Consider the following 22879-nt stretch of genomic DNA (forward strand, 5'->3'; position numbering starts at 1 on the left):
TTACAAAGTAAGCAGTGACACCCTCCGCCCGCCCCCCTTTATCTCCCCCTCTGTTGTAAAATCCATAAATTGTTATAACTCAATCTAAATTTTCTCCTAAATCAATAGTTTTTGGTATCTGGTACATACAGAACGAGATCTAGACAATTTTGGAGGAACGATCAGTGGTCCTCTCCTCTACTCCCGCCATCCGCCCTCCATCAATTGTTTTTATTAGCACGCTTTTATTAGCTTTACCTGTATGTTTCTATCTAACTTTTTATTCGCTCCAATGCGCCTGCTGCCTTATTAACATGGTTTTATAATTAGCCTCACCTTATTTGTAATCCCGTAAGGGTCATATCGAAACCCTTCCGGGATCATTTCTGGATGGTTTTCGGGATCGGTCCGGGATTACGCCGGGGTAATTTCGGGATCATTTTGGGACCCTTCCGGGATCATTTCTGTATAGTTTACGGGATCCGTCCGGGGTCCCGTCGGGTTTATTTTGGAACATTTTCGGGACTATTCCGGAATCATTTCGGGACTATTTCGCGATCATTTGGGGACCCTTCCGGCATCATTTCTGGATGGTTTTCGGGATCCGTCCGGGATCCCATTAGGGTAATTTTGGGACTATTAGGGGATCATTTGGGAACCTTTCCGGCATCATTTCTGGATAATTTTCGGGATCCGTCCGGGATGCCGACGAGGTCATTTCGGGGCTATTTCGGGATCATTTGGGATACCTACCAGCATCATTTCTGGATGGTTTTTGGGATTCGGTCGGGATCCCGTCGTTGTCCTTTCGGGACTTTTTTTCGACTAATACGGGATCATTTGCGGACCCTTTCGGCATCATTTCTGGATAGTTGTCGGGATCCCGTCACGGTCATTTCGGGACTATTAGGGGATCATTTGAGGACCTTTCCGTCATCATTTCTGTATTGTTTTCGGAATCCTTTCGGGATCCCGTCAGGGTCATTTTGGGACTTTTTTGGGGCTAATACGGGATCATTTGGGGATCCTCTAGGGGTCGTTTCGTGACTTTTTCTGTTTTATTTCGGGATCATTTGCGGACCCTTTCGGCATAATTTCTGGATAGTTGTCGGGATCCGTTCGGGATCCCGTCACGGTCATTTCGGAACTATTAGGGGATCATTTGAGGACCTTTCCGGCATCATTTCTGGATAGTTTTTGGAATCCTTTCGGGATCCCGTCAGGGTCATTTCGGGGCTTTTTCGGGATCATTTAAGGATGGCTTTCAGGATTCGTCCGGGAACCCGTCAGGGTAATTTCTGGACTTTTCCGAGACTATTTCGGGATCATTTTGGGACCTTCCCAAGATCATTTCTGGATAGATTTCGGGATTTGTCCGGGATGCCCTCAGGGTCATTTTGGGACTATTAGGTGGGCATTTGAGGACCGTTCCGGCATCACTTCTGGATGGTTTTCGGTATCCGTTCAGATTCCCGTCAGAATAATTGCGGGACTTTTTCGGGATCATTGGGGTCCCTTCCAAAATCATTTCTGGATGGTTTTTGGGATTCGTGCGGCATCCCGTCGGGGTCATTTCGGGACTTTTTCTCGACTAATACGGGATCATTTGCGGGCCCTTTCGGTATCATTTCTGGATAGTTGTCGGGATCCGTTCGGGATCCCGTCAGGGTCTTTTCGGAACTATTGGGAGATCATTTGAGGACCTTTCCGGCATCATTTCTGGTTAGTTTTCGGGATCCTTTCCGGGTCCCATCCGGGTCATTTCGGGACTTTTTCGGCATCATTTAAGATTGGTTTTCAGGATTCGTCCGGTATCCGTCAGGGTAATTTCTGGACTTTTCCCAGACTATTTCGGGATAATTTTGGGACCCTCCCAAGATCATTTCTGGATGGATTTCGGGATCTGTCCGGGATGCTATTAGGTGATCATTTGAGGACCTTTTCGGCATCACTTCTGGATGGTTTTCGGTATCCGCTCAGGATCCCGTCGGAATTATTGCGGGACTTTTTCGGGATCATTTGGCGTCCCTTCCGGCATCATTTCTGGCTGGTTTTTGGGATTCGTCCGGCATCCCGTCGGGTTCATTTCGGTACTTTTTCTCGACTAATACGGGATCATTTGCAGGCCCTTTCGGCATAATTTCTAGATAGTTGTCGGGATCCGTTCGGGATCCCGTCAGGGTCTTTTCGGAACTATTAGCTGATCATTTGAGGACATTTCCGGCATCATTTCTGGATAGTTTTCGGGATCATTTCGGGGTCCAGTCAGGGTCATTTCGGGACTTTTTCGGGATCATTTAGAGATGGCTTTCAGGATTCGTCCGGGAACCCGTCAGGGTAATTTCTGAACTTTTCCGAGACTATTTCGGGATAATTTTGGGACCTTCCCAAGATCATTTCTGGATGGATTTTGGGATCAGTCCGGGATGCCGTCAGGGTCATTTTGGTATTAGGTGATCATTTGAGGACCTTTCCGGCATCACTTCTGGATGGTTATCGGTATCCGATCAGGATCCCCTCGGAATCATTGCGGGACTTTTTCGGGATCATTTGGGGTCCCTCCCAAGATCATTTCTGGATGGATTTCGGGATCTGTCCGGGATCCCGTCAGGGTCATTTAGGGGTGCGTTCGAGATCCCGTCAGGGTCATTTCGGGACTTCTTCGGGAATATATCGGGATCATTTCTGGATGGTTTATGGGATCCGTCCATGACCCCTTAAGGGTCATTTCGGGACTATTAGGTGATCATTTGAGGACCTTTCCGGCATCACTTCTGGATGATTTTCGGTATCCGTTCGGGATCCCGTCGGAATCAATGCGGGACTTTTACGGAATCATTTGGGATTCCTTCCGGCATCATTTCTGGATGGTTTTCGGGATTTGTGCGGGATCCCGTCGGGGTTATTTCGGGACCTTTTCGGGGCTAATACGGGATCATTTGGGTATCCTCTAGGGGTCGTTTCGTGACTTTTTCTGTATTATTTAGGGATCATTTTGGGACCCTTTCGGCATAATTTCTTGATGGTGTGCCGGATCCATCAGGGTCATTTCGGGACCATTTTGGGATCATTTTGGGACCCTTCCGAGATCATTTCTGGATCCGTCCGGGATGCCGTAGGAGCCATTTCGGGATTTTTTGTTACTTTTCCGGGATAGTTTTTGCACCCTTCCGGGATCATTTCTGGATCTGTGCGGGATCCAATCTGGGTCAATTCCGGACTATTTCGGGATCATTTTGGAATCCTTTCGGAATCATTTCTGTATGGTTTTCGCGATCCATCGTGGATCCCCTCGGAGCCATTTCGGAACTTTTTCTGGAGTTAGTCGGGATAATTTAGGGACCCTTCCTGGATATTTTCTGGATGGTTTCTGAGATCCGTCCGGGAGCCCGTCAGGGTAATTTCGGAACTTTTTCGGGACTATTTCGGGATCAATTTGGTACCCTTCAGGCATCATTTCTGTGTGGTTATCTGGATAAGTCTAGAATCGTGTCGTTGTCATTTCGGGTTTTTTTGGGACTACTTCGGGAACTTTTGGAAACACTTCCGGGGCGTTTCTGGATGGTTTTCGGGATCCGTCCGCGATAGCGTCGGGGTCATTTCGTGACTTTTTCTGGATAATTTCGTTATCATTTTGGGATCCTATCAGGTTATCAGCTCATAAAGTTCTTTTTTTTACTCAATTACAAAAATAAAATGCATTAGACAGAAAAAAAATTTTAAACAGATAACTTTATAAGCAGGCTAACGTGAATAGCCCACATATTTCATTTTCTCCTTGCGGACGGGGCCGCGGGTAAAGGCTAGTATCTAATATATATTATAAATGGGAAAGTTTGGATGTTAAGATGTTTGGATGTTTGGATGTTTAGATGTTTGGATGTTTGGATGTTTGGATGTTTGGATGTTTGTCCAGACGTTTGTCTTTGTGACTCAATAACGCAAGAACGGCTGGACCGATTTGGATGAAATTTTGCACACATATAGCCAATAGTCTAGAAGGATCTACTAGCTATATATTTTTCAAAAGGGGCGTGGTCCCCGCCCCCTAGGAACAGTTATAATTTAATTATTATATTTTTTTCGTTTTTGCGACTGAATCACGCCAGAATGGCTACACGGATTTTGATGAAATTTGGGACACAGACAGTAGTCTACTAGCGAAATTTTTTTCGAACATGGAAAGAGGGGTGGGGGTCCCACGACCCTTCGAGAAATTATTTTTCATAATTTTTACACATTATAACTTTACATATACTGGCCTTCACCAATATCACAGACTCAAGGGGTCAAATAAGTCGAGGGCTTACAAAGTAAGCAGTGACACCCTCCGCCCGCCCCCCTTTATCTCCCCCTCTGGTGTAAAATCCATAAATTGTTATAACTCAATCTAAATTTTCTCCTAAATCAATAGTTTTTGGTATCTGGTACATACAGAACGAGATCTAGACAATTTTGGAGGAACGATCAGTGGTCCTCTCCTCTACTCCCGCCATCCGCCCTCCATCAATTGTTTTTATTAGCACGCTTTTATTAGCTTTACCTGTATGTTTCTATCTAACTTTTTATTCGCTCCAATGCGCCTGCTGCCTTATTAACATGGTTTTATAATTAGCTTCACCTTATTTGTAATCCCGTAAGGGTCATATCGAGACCCTTCCGGGATCATTTCTGGATGGTTTTCGGGATCGGTCCGGGATTACGCCGGGGTAATTTCGGGACTATTTCGGGATCATTTTGGGACCCTTCCGGGATCATTTCTGTATAGTTTACGGGATCCGTCCGGGATCCCGTCGGGGTTATTTTGGAACATTTTCGGGACTATTCCGAAATCATTTCGGGACTATTTCGCGATCATTTGGGGACCTTTCCGGCATCATTTCTGGATGGTTTTCGGGATCGGTCCGGGATTACGCCGGGGTAATTTCGGGACTTTTTCGGGACTATTTCGGGATCATTTTGGGACCCTTCCGGGATCATTTCTGTATAGTTTACGGGATCCGTCCGGGATCCCGTCGGGGTTATTTTGGAACATTTTCGGGACTATTCCGAAATCACTTCGGGACTATTTCGCGATCATTTGGGGACCCTTCCGGCATCATTTCTGGATGGTTTTCGGAATCCGTGCGGGATCTCGTCGGGGTCATATGGGGACTTTTTCGGGATCATTTGAGGGCTCTTCCGGCATCATTTCTGGATGGTTTTCGGGATCCGTCCGGGATATCGTCGGGGTCATTTGGGGACTTTTTCGGGATCATTTGGGGGCTCTTCCGGCATCATTTCTGGATGGTTTTCGGGATCCGTTCGGGATCTCGTCGGGGTCATTTGGGGACTTTTTCGGGATAATTTTGGGGCTCATCCGGCATCATTTCTGGATGGTTTTCGGGATCCGTCCGGGATCCCGTCGGGGTCATTTCGGGACTTTTTCGCGACTAATACGGGATCATTTGGGAACCCTTTCGGCATCATTTCTGTATGGTTTTCGGGATCCGTCCGGGATCCTGTCGGGGTCATTTCGGGACTTTTTCGCGACTAATACGGGATCATTTGGGAAACCTTTCGGCATCATTTCTGGATAATTTTCGGGATCCGTCCGGGATGCCGACGAGGTCATTTCGGGACTATTTCGGGATCATTTGGGATACCTACCGGCATCATTTCTGGATGGTTTTTTGGATTCGTACGGGATCCCGTCGTGGTCCTTTCGGGACTTTTTTTCGACTAATACGGGATCATTTGCGGACCCTTTCGGCATCATTTCTGGATAGTTGTCGGGATCCCGTCACGGTCATTTCGGGACTATTAGAAGATCATTTGAGGACCTTTCCGGCATCATTTCTGTATTGTTTTCGGAATCCTTTCGGGATCCCGTCAGGGTCATTTTGGGACTTTTTTGGGGCTAATACGGGATCATTTGGGGATCCTCTAGGGGTCGTCTCGTGACTTTTTCTGTTTTATTTCGGGATCATTTGGGGACCCTTCCGGCATAATTTCTTGATGGTTTGCCGGATCCATCAGGGTCATTTCGGGACCATTTTGGGATCATTTGGGGACCCTTCCGAGATCATTTCTGGATCCGTCCGGGATGCCGTAGGAGCCATTTCGGGATTTTTTGTTACTTTTCCGGGATAGTTTTTGGACCCTTCCGGGATCATTTCTGGATATGTGCGGGATCCCATCTGGCTCATTTCCGGACTATTTCGGGATTATTTTGGGATCCTTCCGGAATCATTTCTGTATGGTTTTCGCGATCCGTCGTTGATTCCCTCGGAGCCATTTCGGAACCTTTTCTGGAGTATGTCGGGGTCATTTGGGGACTTTTTCGGGATTATTTGGGGCTCTTCCGGCATCATTTCTGGATGGTTTTCGGGATCCGTGCGGGATCTCGTCGGGGTCATTTGGGGACTTTTTCGGGATCATTTGGGGGCTCTTCCGGCATCATTTCTGGATGGTTTTCGGGATCCGTCCGGGATATCGTCGGGGTCATTTGGGGACTTTTCGGGATCATTTGGGGGCTCTTCCGGCATCATTTCTGGATGGTTTTCGGGATCCGTCCGGGATCCCATCAGGGTAATTTCGGGACTATTAGGGGATCATTTGTGGACCTTTCTGGCATCATTTCTGGATAATTTTCGGTATCCGTCCCGGATGCCGACGAGGTCATTTCGGGATCATTTGGGATACCTACCGGCATCATTTCTGAATGTTTTTGGGATTCGTCCGGGATCCCATCGGGGTCATTTCGGGACTTTTTCTCGACTAATACGGGATCATTTGCGGACCCTTTCGGCATAATTTCTGGATAGTTGTCGGGATCCGTTCGGGATCCCGTCACGGTCATTTCGGAACTATTAGGGGATCATTTGAGGACCTTTCCGGCATAATTTCTGGATAGTTTTTGGAATCCTTTCGGGATCCCGTCAGGGTCATTTCGGGGCTCTTTCGGGATCATTTAAGGATGTCTTTCAGGATTCGTCCGGGAACCCGTCAGGGTAATTTCTGGACTTTTCCGAGACTATTTCGGGATAATTTTGGGACCTTCCCAAGATCATTTCTGGATGGATTTCGGGATCAGTCCGGGATGCCGTCAGGTTCATTTTGGTATTAGGTGATCATTTGAGGACCTTTCCGGCATCACTTCTGGATGGTTATCGGTATCCGATCAGGATCCCCTCGGAATCATTGCGGGACTTTTTCGGGATCATTTGGGGTCCCTCCCAAGATCATTTCTGGATGGATTTCGGGATCTGTCCGGGATCCCGTCAGGGTCATTTAGGGGTGCGTTCGAGATCCCGTCAGGGTCTTTTCGGGACTTCTTCGGGAATATATCAGGATCATTTCTGGATGGTTTATGGGATCCGTCAATTACCCCTTAAGGGTCATTTCGGGACTATTAGGTGATCATTTGAGGACCTTTCCGGCATCACTTCTCGATGATTTTCGGTATCCGTTCGGGATCCCGTCGGAATCAATGCGGGACTTTTACGGAATCATTTGGGATTCCTTCCGGCATCATTTCTGGATGGTTTTCGGGATTTGTCCGGGATCCGTCGGGGTTATTTCGGGACCTTTTCGGGGCTAATACGGGATCATTTGGGGATCCTCTAGGGGTCGTTTCGTGACTTTTTCTGTATTATTTCGGGATCATTTTGGGACCCTTTCGGCATAATTTCTTGATGGTTTGCCGGATCCATCAGGGTCATTTCGGGACCATTTTGGGATCATTTGGGGACCCTTCCGAGATCATTTCTGGATCCGTCCGGGATGCCGTAGGAGCCATTTCGGGATTTTTTGTTACTTTTCCGGGATAGTTTTTGCACCCTTCCGGGATCATTTCTGGATCTGTGCGGGATCCCATCTGGGTCAATTCCGGACTATTTCGGGATCATTTTGGAATCCTTCCGGAATCATTTCTGTATGGTTTTCGCGATCCATCGTGGATCCCCTCGGAGCCATTTCGGAACTTTTTCTGGAGTTAGTCGAGATAATTTAGGGACCCTTCCTGGATTTTTTCTGGATGGTTTCTGAGATCCGTCCGGGAGCCCGTCAGGGTAATATCGGAACTTTTTCGGGACTATTTCGGGATCAATTTGGTACCCTTCAGGCATCATTTCTGTATGGTTATCTGGATAAGTCTAGAATCGTGTCGTTGTCATTTCGGGTTTTTTTGGGACTACTTCGGGAACTTTTGTAAACACTTTTGGGGCGTTTCTGGATGGTTTTCGGGATCCGTCCGCGATAGCGTCTGGGTCATTTCGTGGCTTTTTCTGGATAATTTCGTTATCATTTTGGGATCCTATCAGGTTATCAGCTCATAAAGTTCCTTTTTTACTCAATTACAAAAATAAAATGCATTAGACAGAAAAAAATTTTAAACTGATAACTTTATAAGCAGGCTAACGTGAATAGCCCACATATTTCATTTTCTCCTTGCGGACGGGGCCGCGGGTAAAGGCTAGTATCTAATATATATTATAAATGGCAAAGTTTGGATGTGAAGATGTTTGGATGTTTGGATGTTTGGATGTTTGTCCAGACGTTTGTCTTTGTGACTCAATCACGCAAGAACGGCTGGACCGATTTGGATGAAATTTTGCACACATATAGCCAATAGTCTAGAAGGATCTACTAACTATATATTTTTGAAAAGGGGCGTGGTCCCCGCCCCCTAGGAACAGTTATAATTTAATTATTATATTTTTTCGTCTTTGCGACTGAATAACGCCAGAATGGCTACACGGATTTTGATGAAATTTGGGACACAGACAGTAGTCTACTAGCGAAATTTTTTTCGAACATGGAAAGAGGGGTGGGGGTCCCACTACCCCTTCGAGAAATTATTTTTCAATAATTTTTACACATTATAACTTTACGTATACTGGCCTTCACCAATATCACAGACTCAAGGGGTTAAATAAGTCGAGGGCTTACAAAGTAAGCAGTGACACCCTCCGACCGCCCACCCCCCTTTATCTCCCCCTCTGGTGTAAAATCTATAAATTGTTATAACTCAATATAAATTTTCTCCTAAATCAATAGTTTTTGGCATCTGGTACATACAGAACGAGATCTAGACAATTTTGGAGGAACGATCAGTGGTCCTCTCCTCTACTACCGCCATCCGCCCTCCATCAATTGTTTTTATTAGCACGCTTTTATTAGCTTTACCTGTATGTTTCTATGTAACTTTTTATTCGCTCCAATGCGCCTACTGCCTTATTAACATGGTTTTATAATTAGCTTCACCTTATTTGTAATCCCGTAAGGGTCATATCGAGACCCTCCGGGATCATTTCTGGATGGTTTTCGGGATCGGTCCGGGATTACGCCGGGGTAATTTCGTGACTTTTTCGGGACTATTTCGGGATCATTTTGGGACACTTCCGGGATCATTTCTGTATAGTTTCCGGGATCCGTCCGGGATCCCGTCGGGGTTATTTTGGGACATTTTCGGGACTATTCCGGAATCATTTCGGGACTATTTCGCGATCATTTGGGGACCCTTCCGGCATCATTTCTGGATGGTTTTCGGGATCCGTCCGGGATCCCGTCGGGGTACTTTCGGGATCATTTGCGTACCTTAGAGAGATAAATTCTTGATGGTTTCCGGGATCATTACGGGACTTTTTCGGGGTCAGTTTGGGTCCTTTCCGTAATCATTCCTGGATGGTTTTAGGGATCCGTCCGGGATCCCGTCGGCGTCATTTTGGGACTTTTGCGGGATCATTTGGGGTCTCTTCCGGCATCATTTCTGGATGGTTTACGGGATCCGTCCGGGATCCCGTCGGCGTCATTTTCGGACTTTTGCGGGATCATTTGGGGTCTCTTCCGGCATCATTTCTGTATGGTTTACGGGATCCGTCCGGGATCCTGTCGGGGTCATTTTGGGACTTTTGCGGGATCATTTGGGGTCTCTTCCGGCATCATTTCTGGATGGTTTACGGGATCCGTCCGGGATCCTGTCGGGGTCATTTTGGGACTTTTGCAGGATCATTTAGGGTCTCCTCCGGCATCATTTCTGGATGGTTTACGGGATCCGTCCGGGATCCTGTCGGGGTCATTTTGGGACTTTTGCGGGATCATTTGGGGTCTCTTCCGGCATCATTTCTGGATGGTTTACGGGATCCGTCCGGGATCCCGCCGGCGTCATTTTGGGACTTTAGCGGGATCATTTGGGGTCTCCTCCGGCATCATTTCTGGATGGTTTACGGGATCCGTCCGGGATCCTGTCGGGGTCATTTTGGGACTTTTGCGGGATCATTTGGGGTCTCTTCCAGCATCATTTCTGGATGGTTTTCGGGATCCGTCTGGGATCCTGTCGGGGTCATTTTGAGACTTTTGCGGGATCATTTGGGGTCTCCTGCGGCATCATTTCTGGATGGTTTACGGGATCCGTCCGGGATCCCGTCGGCGTAATTTTGGGACTTTTGCGGGATCATTTGGGGTCTCTTCCGGCATCATTTCTGGATGGTTTACGGGAACCGTTTGGGATCCTGTCGGGGTCATTTTGGGACTTTTGCGGGATCATTTGGGATATCTTCCAGCATCATTTCTGGATGGTTTTCGGGATCCGTCCGGGATCCTGTCGGGGTCATTTTGAGCCTTTTGCGGGATCATTTGGGGTCTCCTCCGGCATCATTTCTGGATGGTTTACGGGATCCGTCCGGGATCCTGTCGGGGTCATTTTGGGACTTTTGCGGGATCATTTGGGATCTCTTCCGGCATCATTTCTGGATGGTTTACGGGATCCGTCCGGGATCCTGTCGCGGTCATTTTGGGACTTTTGCGGGATCATTTCGGGTCTCCTCCGGCATCATTTCTGGATGGTTTACGGGATCCGTCCGGGATCCTGTCGTGGTCATTTTGGGACTTTTGCGGGATCATTTGGGGTCTCTCCCGGCATCATTTCTGGATGGTTTTCGGGATCCGTCCGGGATCCTGTCGGGTTCATTTTGGGACTTTTGCGGGATCATTTGGGGTCTCTTCCGGCATCATTTCTGGATGGTTTACGGGATCCGTCCGGGACCCTGTCGGGGTCATTTTGGGACTTTAGCGGGATCATTTGGGGTCTCCTCCGGCATCATTTCTGGATGGTTTACGGGATCCGTCCGGGATCCTGTCGGGGTCATTTTGGGACTTTTGCGGGATCATTTGGGGTCTCTCCCGGCATCATTTCTGGATGGTTTTCGGGATCCGTCCGGGATCCTGTCGGGGTCATTTTGGGACTTTTGCGGGATCATTTCGGGTCTCTTCCGACATCATTTCTGGGTGGTTTACGGGATCCGTCCGGGATCCTGTCGGGGTCATTTTGAGACTTTTGCGGGATCATTTGGGGTCTCTTCTGGCATCATTTCTGGATGGTTTACGGGATCCGTCCGGGACCCTGTCGGGGTCATTTTGGGTCTTTAGCGGGATCATTTGGGGTCTCCTCCGGCATCATTTCTGGATGGTTTTCGGGATCCGTCCGGGATCCCGTCGATGTCATTTCGGGACTATTTCGGCATCATTTGGGGTACCTTCCGGTATCAATTCTAGATGGTTTTCGGGATCCGTCCGGGATCCCGCCGGAGTCATTTCGGAATTTTTTCTCGACTAATACAGGATCATTTGGGGACCTTATCGGCATCATTTCTGGATGGTTTTCGGAATCCGTCCGCGATCCCGTCAGGGTCATTTCGGGACTATTTCGGGATAATTTGGGGTACCTGCCGGCATCATTTCTGGATGGTTTTCGGGATCCGTCCGGGATCCTGTCGGGGCCATTTTGGGACTTTTGCGGGATCATTTGGGGTCTCTTCCGGCATCATTTCTGGATGGTTTTCGGGATCCGTCCGGGATCCTGTCGGGGTCATTTTGGGACTTTTGCGGGATCATTTGGGGTCTCTTCCGGCATCATTTCTGGATGGTTTACAGGATCCGTCCGGGATCCTGGCGGGGTCATTTTGAGACTTTTGCGGGATCATTTGGGGTCTCTTCCGGCATCATTTCTGTATGGTTTTCGGGATCCGTCCGGGATCCTGTCGGGGTCATTTTGGGACTTTTGCGGGATCATTTGGGGTCTCTTCCGGCATCATTTCTGGATGGTTTTCGGGATCCGTCCGGGATCCTGTCGGGGTCATTTTGGGCCTTTTGCGGGATCATTTGGGTTCTCTTCCGGCATCATTTCTGGATGGTTTACGGGATCCCTCCGGGATCCTGTCGGGGTCATTTTGGGACTTTTGCGGGATCATTTGGGGTCTCTCCCGGCATCATTTCTGGATGGTTTTCGGGATCCGTCCGGGATCCTGTCGGGGTCATTTTGGGACTTTTGCGGGATCATTTGGGGTCTCTTCCGGCATTTTCTGGTTGGTTTTCGGGATCCGTCCGGGATCCCGTCGGGATCATTTCGGGACCATTTCGGGATCATTTGGGTACCTACCTTCATCATTTCTGGATGATTTTCGGGATCAGTGCGGGATCCCGTCGGGGTCATTTCAGAACTTTTTCGGGATCCGCCCGTGATCCCGGCGGGGTCATTTCGGGACTATTTCGGGATCATTTGGGGTACCTAGATGGATAGTTTTCGGGATTCGTCCGGGATCCCGTCTGGATCATTTCAGGCCTTTTTCGGGATCATTTGGGGTATCTTCCGGCCACTTTTCTAGATAGTTTTCGGTATCCGTCCGGGATACCGTCAGGGTAATTTCGGGCCTATTTGAGGATAACTTGGGAACCTTTCCGGCATCATTTCTGGATAGTTTCGGAATCCTTCGGGGATCCCGTCAGGGTCATTTCGGAACCCGCGACTAATGCGGGATAATTTGGGGACCCTTTCGCCATCATTTCCGGATGGTTTTCGTGATCCGTCCGGGATACCGTCAGGGTAATTTCGGGACTATTTGGGGATAACTTGGGAACCTTTCCGGCATCATTTCTGGATAGTTTCCGGGATCCGTCGGGAATCCCGTCAGGATCATTTCGGAACTATAAGGGGATCATTTCATTTTTCATCTTTCTTTAAGGGAATTTTTCACCTTCCAGCATCATTTCTGTATACTTTTGGGGATCCGTCCGGGATCCCGACGGGGTCATTTCTGGCCTATTTCGGGATCATTTTGGGGTACCAACCGGCATCATTTCTGGATGGTCCGGGATCCGTCCGGGATCCCATCGGGGGAATTTCGGGAATTTTTCGGGATCATTTAGGGTCCCTTCCGGCATCATTTCTGGATCGTTTTCGGGATCCGTCCGAGATCCCGTCGGGTTTATTTTTTTACTTTTTCGGGAAAATGTCAGGGAGTTTCGAGACTGTTCTTGGATCATTTGGGGATCCTTCAGGGATAATTTCTGGATGGTTTTCGGGATCCCGTCGGGGTAATTTCGGGACTTTTTCACGACTATTTCGGGGTCAGTTGCCCTTAAAGATCATTTCTGGGTGGTTTTCGGGGTCCGTCCGGGATCCCGTCAGGGTTATTTCGCGCCTTTTCGGGACTATTTCGGGATCATTTTGGGACCCTTCCGGGATAATTTCTCTATGATTTTCGGGATTTGTTCGGGATCCCTTCGTAGTTTTTTCGCGACTTTTTCTGGGATAAATTGCGGACCCTTTAGAGATCAATTCTGGATGGTTTTCGGTATCGGTCTGGGATCCCCTCAAGGTCATTTCGGGACTTTTTCGGGACTATTTCGGAATCATTTTGGGACTCCTCCGGCATAATTTCTGGGTGATTTTCGGGATCTGTCCGGGATCCCGACCTAGTTTTTTCGGGACTTTTTCCGGACTATTTCTGGATTATTTGGGGACGTTTCAGAGCTCAGTTCTGCATGATTTTCGGGATCTGTCCGGGATCCCGTCAGAGTTATTTCGGGGTAATTTTGGGACCCTTCCAGGATAATTTCTTCATGATTTTCGGGATGGGTCTGAGTTTTTCGTGACTTTCGGGACTATTTCGGGATCATTTGCGGAACCTTCAGAGATCAATTCTGGATGGTTTGTGGACTTTTCCGGGATCATTTGGGGATCCCTCCAGAGTCATTTCTGGATGGTTTTCGGGATCCCGTCAGGGTCATTTCGGGCCTTTTTCGTGACTACTATTTCGGAATCATTTTGGGCCTCCTCCGGGATAATTTCTGGGCGATTTTCGGGATTTTTCCGGGATCCCGTCAGAGTTTTTTCGGGACTTTTTCGGACTATATCGGGATCATTTGCGGACCGTTCAGGAATTAAATCTGGATGGTTTTCGGGATCCGTCCGGGATCCCGTCAGGGTCATTTCGGGACTTTTCGTGACTACTTCGGAATTATTTTGGGACCCTTCCGGCATCATTTCTGGATAGTTTTCGAGATTTGTCCAGGATCCCGTCGGCATCATTTCGTGTTTGGTGTCATTTAGGGACACTTCCGGGATCATTTTAGGTCTCTTCGAAATCGGTAATTCAGCACACATGGCCGTGGATTTACGGCAAATTAATCGTAATTAAAATTCGGTATGTTTTATCTTTAATATATCACAGCTTTTTCGTTCTATTTTTAAATGAATCCTGTAACGAACTATTACAACTATAATTAAAATTTTTGTAATATTTTAACCAACTAAATACCCGAAAAAGCAACACTGCTTTCATTTAAAAACTTCTTTTTGGTTTTAGCTAATTGTAGTTTCACTCCTTTGTTCTATGAGTAGTAATAATTTCACCCCTGTCATATCAATTAATTTAACTTAGAAACAAAATGTATTTTTTTTAATTCGAAAAAAGTGTATTGTACTATTCATGTAAGCGTGCCCATCAGCTCAGTTAGTTCTTTTTTTTTACTGTATTAAAAAATAAAATACATTGACAGAAAAAATTTTTAAACAGACAACTTGATAAGCAGGCTAACGTGAATAGCACATATATTTTATTTTCTCCTTGCGGACGGGGCCGCGGGTAAAGGCTAGTATATTATAAATGGCAAAGTTTGGATGTGAAGATGTTTGGATGTTTGGATGTTTGGATGTTTGGATGTTTGTCCAGACGTTTGTCTTTGTGACTCAATCACGCAAGAACGGCTGGACCGATTTGGATGAAATTTTGCACACATATAGCCAATAGTCTAGAAGGATCTACTAGCTATATATTTTTCAAAAGGGGCATGGTCGCCGCCCCCTAGGAACAGTTATAATTTAATTATTATATTTTTTCGTCTTTGCGACTGAATCACGCCAGAATGGCTACACGGATTTTGATGAAATTTGGGACACAGACAGCAGTCTACTAGCGAAATTTTTTTCGAACATGGAAAGAGGGGTGGGGTCCCACGACCCCTTCGAGAAATTATTTTTCATAATTTTTACACATTATAACTTTACGTATACTGGCCTTCACCAATATCACAGACTCAAGGGGTCAAATAAGTCGAGGGCTTACAAAGTAAGCAGTGACACCCTTCGCCCGCCCCCTTTATCTCCCCCTCTGGTGTAAAATCCATAAATTGTTATAACTCAATCTAAATTTTCTCCTAAATCAATAGTTTTTGGTATCTGGTACATACAGAACGAGATCTAGACAATTTTGGAGGAACGATCAGTGGTCCTCTCCTCTACTCCCGCCATCCGCCCTCCATCAATTGTTTTTATTAGCACGCTTTTATTAGCTTTGCCTGTATGTTTCTATCTAACTTTTTATTCGCTCCAATGCGCCTGCTGCCTTATTACCATGGTTTTATAATTAGCTTCACCTTATTTGTAATCCCGTAAGGGTCATACCGAAAACCTTCCGGGATCATTTCTGGATGGTTTTCGGGATCGGTCCGGGATTACGCCGGGGTAATTTCGGGACTTTTTCGGGACTATTTCGGGATCATTTTGGGACCCTTCCGGGATCATTTCTGTATAGTTTACGGGATCCGTCCGGGATCCCGTCGGGGTTATTTTGGAACACTTTCGGGACTATTCCGGAATCATTTCGGGACTATTTCGCGATCATTTGGGGACCCTTCCGGCATCATTTCTGGATGGTTTTCGGGATCCGTGCGGGATCTCGTCGGGGTCATATGGGGACTTTTTCGGGATCATTTGAGGGCTCTTCCGGCATCATTTCTGGATGGTTTTCGGGATCCGTGCGGGATCCCATTAGGGTAATTTCGGGACTATTAGGGGATCATTTGGGAACCTTTCCGGCATCATTTCTGGATAATTTTCGGGATCCGTCCGGGATGCCGACGAGGTAATTTCGGGACTATTTCGGGATCATTTGGGATACCTACCGGAATCATTTCTGGATGGTTTTTGGGATTCGTCCGGGATCCCGTCGTGGTCCTTTCGGGACTTTTTTTCGACTAATACGTGATCATTTGCGGACCCTTTCGGCATCATTTCTGGATAGTTGTCGGGATCCCGTCACGGTCATTTCGGGACTATTAGGGGATCATTTGAGGACCTTTCCGGCATCATTTCTGTATTGTTTTCGGAATCCTTTCGGGATCCCGTCAGGGTCATTTTGGGACTTTTTTGGGGCTAATACGGGATCATTTGGGGATCCTCTAGGGGTCGTTTCGTGACTTTTTCTGTTTTATTTCGGGATCATTTGGGGACCCTTCCGGCATAATTTCTTGATGGTTTGCCGGATCCATCAGGGTCATTTCTGGACCATTTTGGGTTCATTTGGGGACCCTTCCGAGATCATTTCTGGATCCGTCCGGGATGCCGTAGGAGCCATTTCGGGATTTTTTGTTACTTTTCCGGGATAGTTTTTGGACCCTTCCGGGATCATTTCTGGATCTGTGCGGGATCCCATCTGGGTCATTTCCGGACTATTTCGGGATCATTTTGGGATCCTTCCGGAATCATTCCTGTATGGTTTTCGCGATCCGTCGTTGATTCCCTCGGAGCCATTTCGGAACCTTTTCTGGAGTATCTCGGGGTCATTTGGGGACTTTTTCGGGATCATTTGGGGCTCTTCCGGCATCATTTCTGGATGGTTTTCGGGATCCGTGCGGGATCTCGTCGGGGTCATTTGGGGACTTTTTCGGGATCATTTGGGGTCTCTTCCGGCATCATTTCTGGATGGTCTTCGGGATCCGTCCGGGATATCGTCGGGGTCATTTGGGGACTTTTTCTGGATCATTTGGGGGCTCTTCCGGCATCATTTCTGGATGGTTTTCGGGATCCGTACGGGATCCCATCAGGGTAATTTCGGGACTATTAGGGGATAATTTGTGGACCTTTCCGGCATCATTTCTGGATAATTTTCGGTATCCGTCCGGGATGCCGACGAAGTCATTTCGGGATTATTTCGGGATCATTTGGGATACCTACCGGCATCATTTCTGGATGGTTTTTGGGATTCGTCCGGGATCCCGTCGGGGTCATTTCGGGACTTTTTCTCGACCAATACGGGATCATTTGCTGACCCTTTCGGCATAATTTCTGGATAGCTGTCGGGATCCGTTCGGGATCCCGTCACGGTCATTTCGGAACTATTAGGGGATCATTTGAGGACCTTTCCGGCATCATTTCTGGATAGTTTTTGGAATCCTTTCGGGATCCCGTCAGGGTCATTTCGGAGCTTTTTCGGGATCATTTAAGGATGGCTTTCAGGATTCGTCCGGGAACCCGTCAGGGTAATTTCTGGACTTTTCCGAGACTATTTCGGGATCATTTTGGGACCTTCCCAAGATCATTTCTGGATGGATTTCGGGATTTGTCCGGGATGCCCTCAGGGTCATTTTGGGAAATTAGGTGAGCATTTGAGGACCGTTCCGGCATCACTTCTGGATGGTTTTCGGTATCCGTTCAGATTCCCGTCGGAATAATTGCGGGACTTTTTCGGGATCATTGGGGTCCCTTCCGAAATCATTCCTGGATTGTTTTTGGGATTCGTCCGGCATCCCGTCGGGGTCATTTCGGGACTTTTTCTCGACTAATACGGGATCATTTGCGGGCCCTTTCGGTATCATTTCTGGATAGTTGTCGGGATCCGTTCGGGATCCCGTCAGGGTCTTTTCGGAACTATTGGGAGATCATTTGAAGACCTTTCCTGCATCATTTCTGGTTAGTTTTCGGGATCCTTTCCGGGTCCCATCAGGGTCATTTCGGGACTTTTTTGGCATCATTTAAGATTGGTTTTCAGGATTCGTCCGGTATCCGTCAGGGTAATTTCTGGACTTTTCCCAGACTATTTCGGGATAATTTTGGGACCCTCCCAAGATCATTTCTGGATGGATTTCGGGATCTGTCCGGGATGCGGTCAGGGTCATTTTGGGACTATTAGGTGATCATTTGAGGACCTTTTCGGCATCACTTCTGGATGGTTTTCGGTATCCGCTCAGCATCCCGTCGGAATTATTGCGGGACTTTTTCGGGATCATTTGGTGTCCCTTCCGGCATCATTCTGGCTGGTTTTTGGGATTCGTCCGGCATCCCGTCGGGTTCATTTCGGGACTTTTTCTCGACTAATACGGGATCATTTGCGGGCCCTTTCGGCATCATTTCTAGATAGTTGTCGGGATCCGTTCGGGATCCCGTCAGGGTCTTTTCGGAACTATTAGGTGATCATTTGAGGACATTTCCGGCATCATTTCTGGATAGTTTTCGGGATCCTTTCGGGGTCCAGTCAGGGTCATTTCGGGACTTTTTCGGGATCATTTAGAGATGGCTTTCAGGATTCGTCCGGGAACCCGTCAGGGTAATTTCTGAACTTTTCCGAGACTATTTCGGGATAATTTTGGGACCTTCCCAAGATCATTTCTGGAAGGATTTTGGGATCAGTCCGGGATGCCGTCAGGGTCATTTTGGTATTAGGTGATCATTTGAGGACCTTTCCGGCATCACTTCTGGAAGGTTATCGGTATCCGATCAGGATCCCCTCGGAATCATTGCGGGACTTTTTCGGGATCATTTGGGGTCCCTCCCAAGATCATTTCTGGATGGATTTCGGGATCTGTCCGGGATCCCGTCAGGGTCATTCAGGGGTGCGTTCGAGATCCCGTCAGGGTCATTTCGGGACTTCTTCGGGAATATATCGGGATCATTTCTGGATGGTTTATGGGATCCGTCCATGACCCCTTAAGGGTCATTTCGGGACTATTAGGTGATCATTTGAGGACCTTTCCGGCGTCACTTCTGGATGATTTTCGGTATCCGTTCGGGATCCCGTCGGAATCAATGCGGGACTTTTACGGAATCCTTTGGCATTCCTTCCGGCATCATTTCTGAATGGTTTTCGGGATCCGTTTGAGACCGCGACGGGGTCATTTCGGGATCATTTGGGGTACCTAGCGGCATCATTTCTGGATGGTTTTCGGTATCCGTCCGGGATCCCGTCGGGGTCATTTCGGGACTTTTTCGGGATCATTTGGTGTCCCTTCCGGCATCATTTCTGGCTGGTTTTTGGGATTCGTCCGGCATCCCGTCGGGGTTATTTCGGGACCTTTTCGGGGCTAATACGGGATCATTTGGGGATCCTCTAGGGGTCGTTTCGTGACTTTTTCTGTATTATTTCGGGATTATTTTGGGACCCTTTCGGCATAATTTCTTGATGGTTTGCCGGATCCATCAGGGTCATTTCGGGACCATTTTGGGATCATTTGGGGACCCTTCCGAGATCACTTCTGGATCCGTCCGGGATTCCGTAGGAGCCATTTCGGGATTTTTTGTTACTTTTCCGGGATAGTTTTTGCACCCTTCCGGGATCATTTCTGGATCTGTGCGGATCCCATCTGGGTCAATTCCGGACTATTTCGGGATCATTTTGGAATCCTTCCGGAATCATTTCTGTATGGTTTTCGCCATCCATCGTGGATCCCCTCGGATCCATTTCGGAACTTTTTCTGGAGTTAGTCGGGATAATTTAGGGACCCTTCCTGGATATTTTCTGGATGGTTTCTGAGATCCGTCCGGGAGCCCGTCAGGGTAATTTCGGAACTTTTTCGGGACTATTTCGGGATCAATTTGGTACCCTCCAGGCATCATTTCTGTGTGGTTATCTGGATAAGTCTAGAATCGTGTCGTTGTCATTTCGGGTTTTTTTGGGACTACTTCGGGAACTTTTGGAAACACTTCCGGGGCGTTTCTGGATGGTTTTCGGGATCCGTCCGCGATAGCGTCGGGGTCATTTCGTGGCTTTTTCTGGATAATTTCGTTATCATTTTGGGATCCTATCAGGTTATCAGCTCATAAAGTTCTTTTTTTTACTCAATTACAAAAATAAAATGCATTAGACAGAAAAAAAATTTTAAACAGATAACTTTATAACCAGGCTAACGTCAATAGCCCACATATTTCATTTTCTCCTTGCGGACGGGGCCGCGGGTAAAGGCTAGTAAGTTATAACTTAGAAAAAATTGTTTTGAATCAATGATATTTCCCTTATCAAGTTTTATTGTAAGAGGAAATGGGGAGACGTGTTATGTAGAAATGTAACTTATCTGAAATGAAATGTACAATTGCGGCTCACGCTGAGTATACAATGTTCGGTTACACCCGAACTTAAATACGTTTACTTGTTTTTTCAAAATTTATTGCATTGAAAACCTTACCGCCACTGAAGTCACGCTGTAAATCTTCAATCAGCCAGTTAAGTTGTTTGCACATAAGGCTTGACATGACCTTAAATATGATATCAAAAGGCTGATTCCACGATAGTTTGCAAGATCGCTCTCTTTATTGACAAGGCAAAGAACACTTTGATTCTAATAGTCAGGCATGCAGAAATTCGACCATATTTTGCACAGAAGCTGATGGGTATGCCTGAGAAACTTCTCGCAGCTGTATTTGAATAGATCCGCACTAATTTATAAATATATACAATATTCCAAACAAGGAGACCTAGACTGATACTATTAACCACCAATATACAAACGATAAGCCCGATGGGATTGTTTGTTAATAGCAAAGCATAAGTTTAAACAATGCAAATGCCTTAGAATTAAAAAATAATAAAAAACAGAATACAATTCATGAAGTAAAAAAATCAGAGTATTTTTAGATTATAATGCAAATCAATATAAATTTTGTAATGTACACAATCAGCAAGAATCTTAATTCAATCTACTTCAAACTATCTGCATTTGTTAGATGACTTATAAGATTGATTAGGTATTGGCTACCACCTTCGCCAAAAGCGATTGTCTTGAGATGAACATCCGAGTTAGTATACACAAAACCTCATTTGTCGTATTTTTTTGTATGTAAAGTTTTATAAATTACTTCCAATCCAAATAGAAGTACGTGTGTTGCTACATAGCCTCAGCTAAGGGTTAGAAATAAAGGCGCCACTTAAACTCATTGGCGTGAGTGATTTTTCTATAACACACAAGGCAAAGTGAGCAAAGTAAGATTCTACTGATGGCGGAAACTGCAAGACGTCGACGAACTACATATGAGCAGATAATTCAAAGGGAATTGAGTGTGGCGTTGTGGTAGAAATGATTAAGTACATTTACATAATTACGCGAGTTTCAGTACTTTTGTAAGGCTGATTGATTGTTATGATTTTAAATAAATATATTTACTTTTAAGAGAGTAACTTGAATGTCAACAAAAACAATACTTAGGTTATATGGAAAGTGTAAATAGTAAAAAAATTGTTTACTTATACTCACCAGTACGTTTAAGCACTCCGATAGATTGTGGCGTCTGGCAAGACTAGAAGGCTTTATTTTCATGAATAACTTTACTGCTACCCTCCGATCGTGAAAAGTATTAGTGTCTTTTTATGTTTGGAGACTGTTTTTATAATGATTCAGAAATCGATATTTTTTTCTTTTTAATTTATCTTTTTTTGTTTGGCTATACGAACATATTTATAAGCCTATAGGATCTCTTAGTTCGTATTCATCTCAAAATTTATCAATAAAAATTCAAACTTATTTCTGGGTAATCTTAGTGTGCGACGAGTTTTCTTCAAAACATAAATAAAAACTCAAATATTTGTGGATAAGTTTCAAAGTGTCAAATTTCGGCTGGCCAGACGACAACGATAAGATGTGTCGAATTTATTCACCGCCAATCGGAGGGTTAAATAACATAAAATGCTAATTTAAATTTTTCAGTACAAGTTTAACTCAGTTTGTCAGTTAAACTTCGCTTAATATTATTCTGCAGTTTTTCAGTCCACTTTAACTGGAGTTTAAGCTGAGCTTAAGCGGCCTATCTGGCAGGGTTAAACTCTTGTTAACCTATCAGTTATTTGCGTTCGCATATACCCAACAAGCATTTGAATTCAGTACCATTTGAGGCCATGTTGATAACGAGGCATACCTCTTAAATCTTAAGAGTTGTTTCGAAATAGTGGCTCAACTTGAGAATAGTAGCGTGCTCACAATAGGGAAAATTTTCCATATAGCAAAAAATGCTATTACGTGAAAAAATGATATTTCCCAACTTTTGGTCCTCAAACTGAAGTCAAATGTAAGATTTCAATGCCATATTATTTTCACGAAAATAAAATAAAATATATACAGCTAATTTTTTTTAACCGTCCTGTTCATAGATGGATACCAGGGTACCTTTTGCATATTCAAAAACCATTTTTATACAATCTACAAATAGAAACGAGTTTAGATTTTGTGGCAACTTATGGCAATAATCTTTCTAAAAAAGGAGAGAAAATTTTTCAAATATACTTTGATAAAGATGGTTTTTTTAATAAATTAGTTTTTTATTACTAAAATTAGTTTTTAAACGGTTTTATTTAGCTTGAGTTGAAAGGCCGCATGGCCGCATGCACGGCTGCACGGCCGTTGTGAACGAATCTTGTAATTGAAATTTGAGTAACTTCCCGATAAGCTACAAGCATGAAACTTGGAATATAGTTCAGAACCCGATGGCAATGCAATAATAAGAAAAAATCGCCGCTAGGTGGCGCATGGATCGAGATATTCGCAAAAATCGTATTTGTGGACCGATTTGGCTCATATTTAGGACACTTAATACATACAA

Source organism: Eurosta solidaginis, chromosome 5 (assembly GCF_040869045.1).
Source record: "Eurosta solidaginis isolate ZX-2024a chromosome 5, ASM4086904v1, whole genome shotgun sequence".
Lineage (NCBI taxonomy): Eukaryota > Metazoa > Arthropoda > Insecta > Diptera > Tephritidae > Eurosta > Eurosta solidaginis.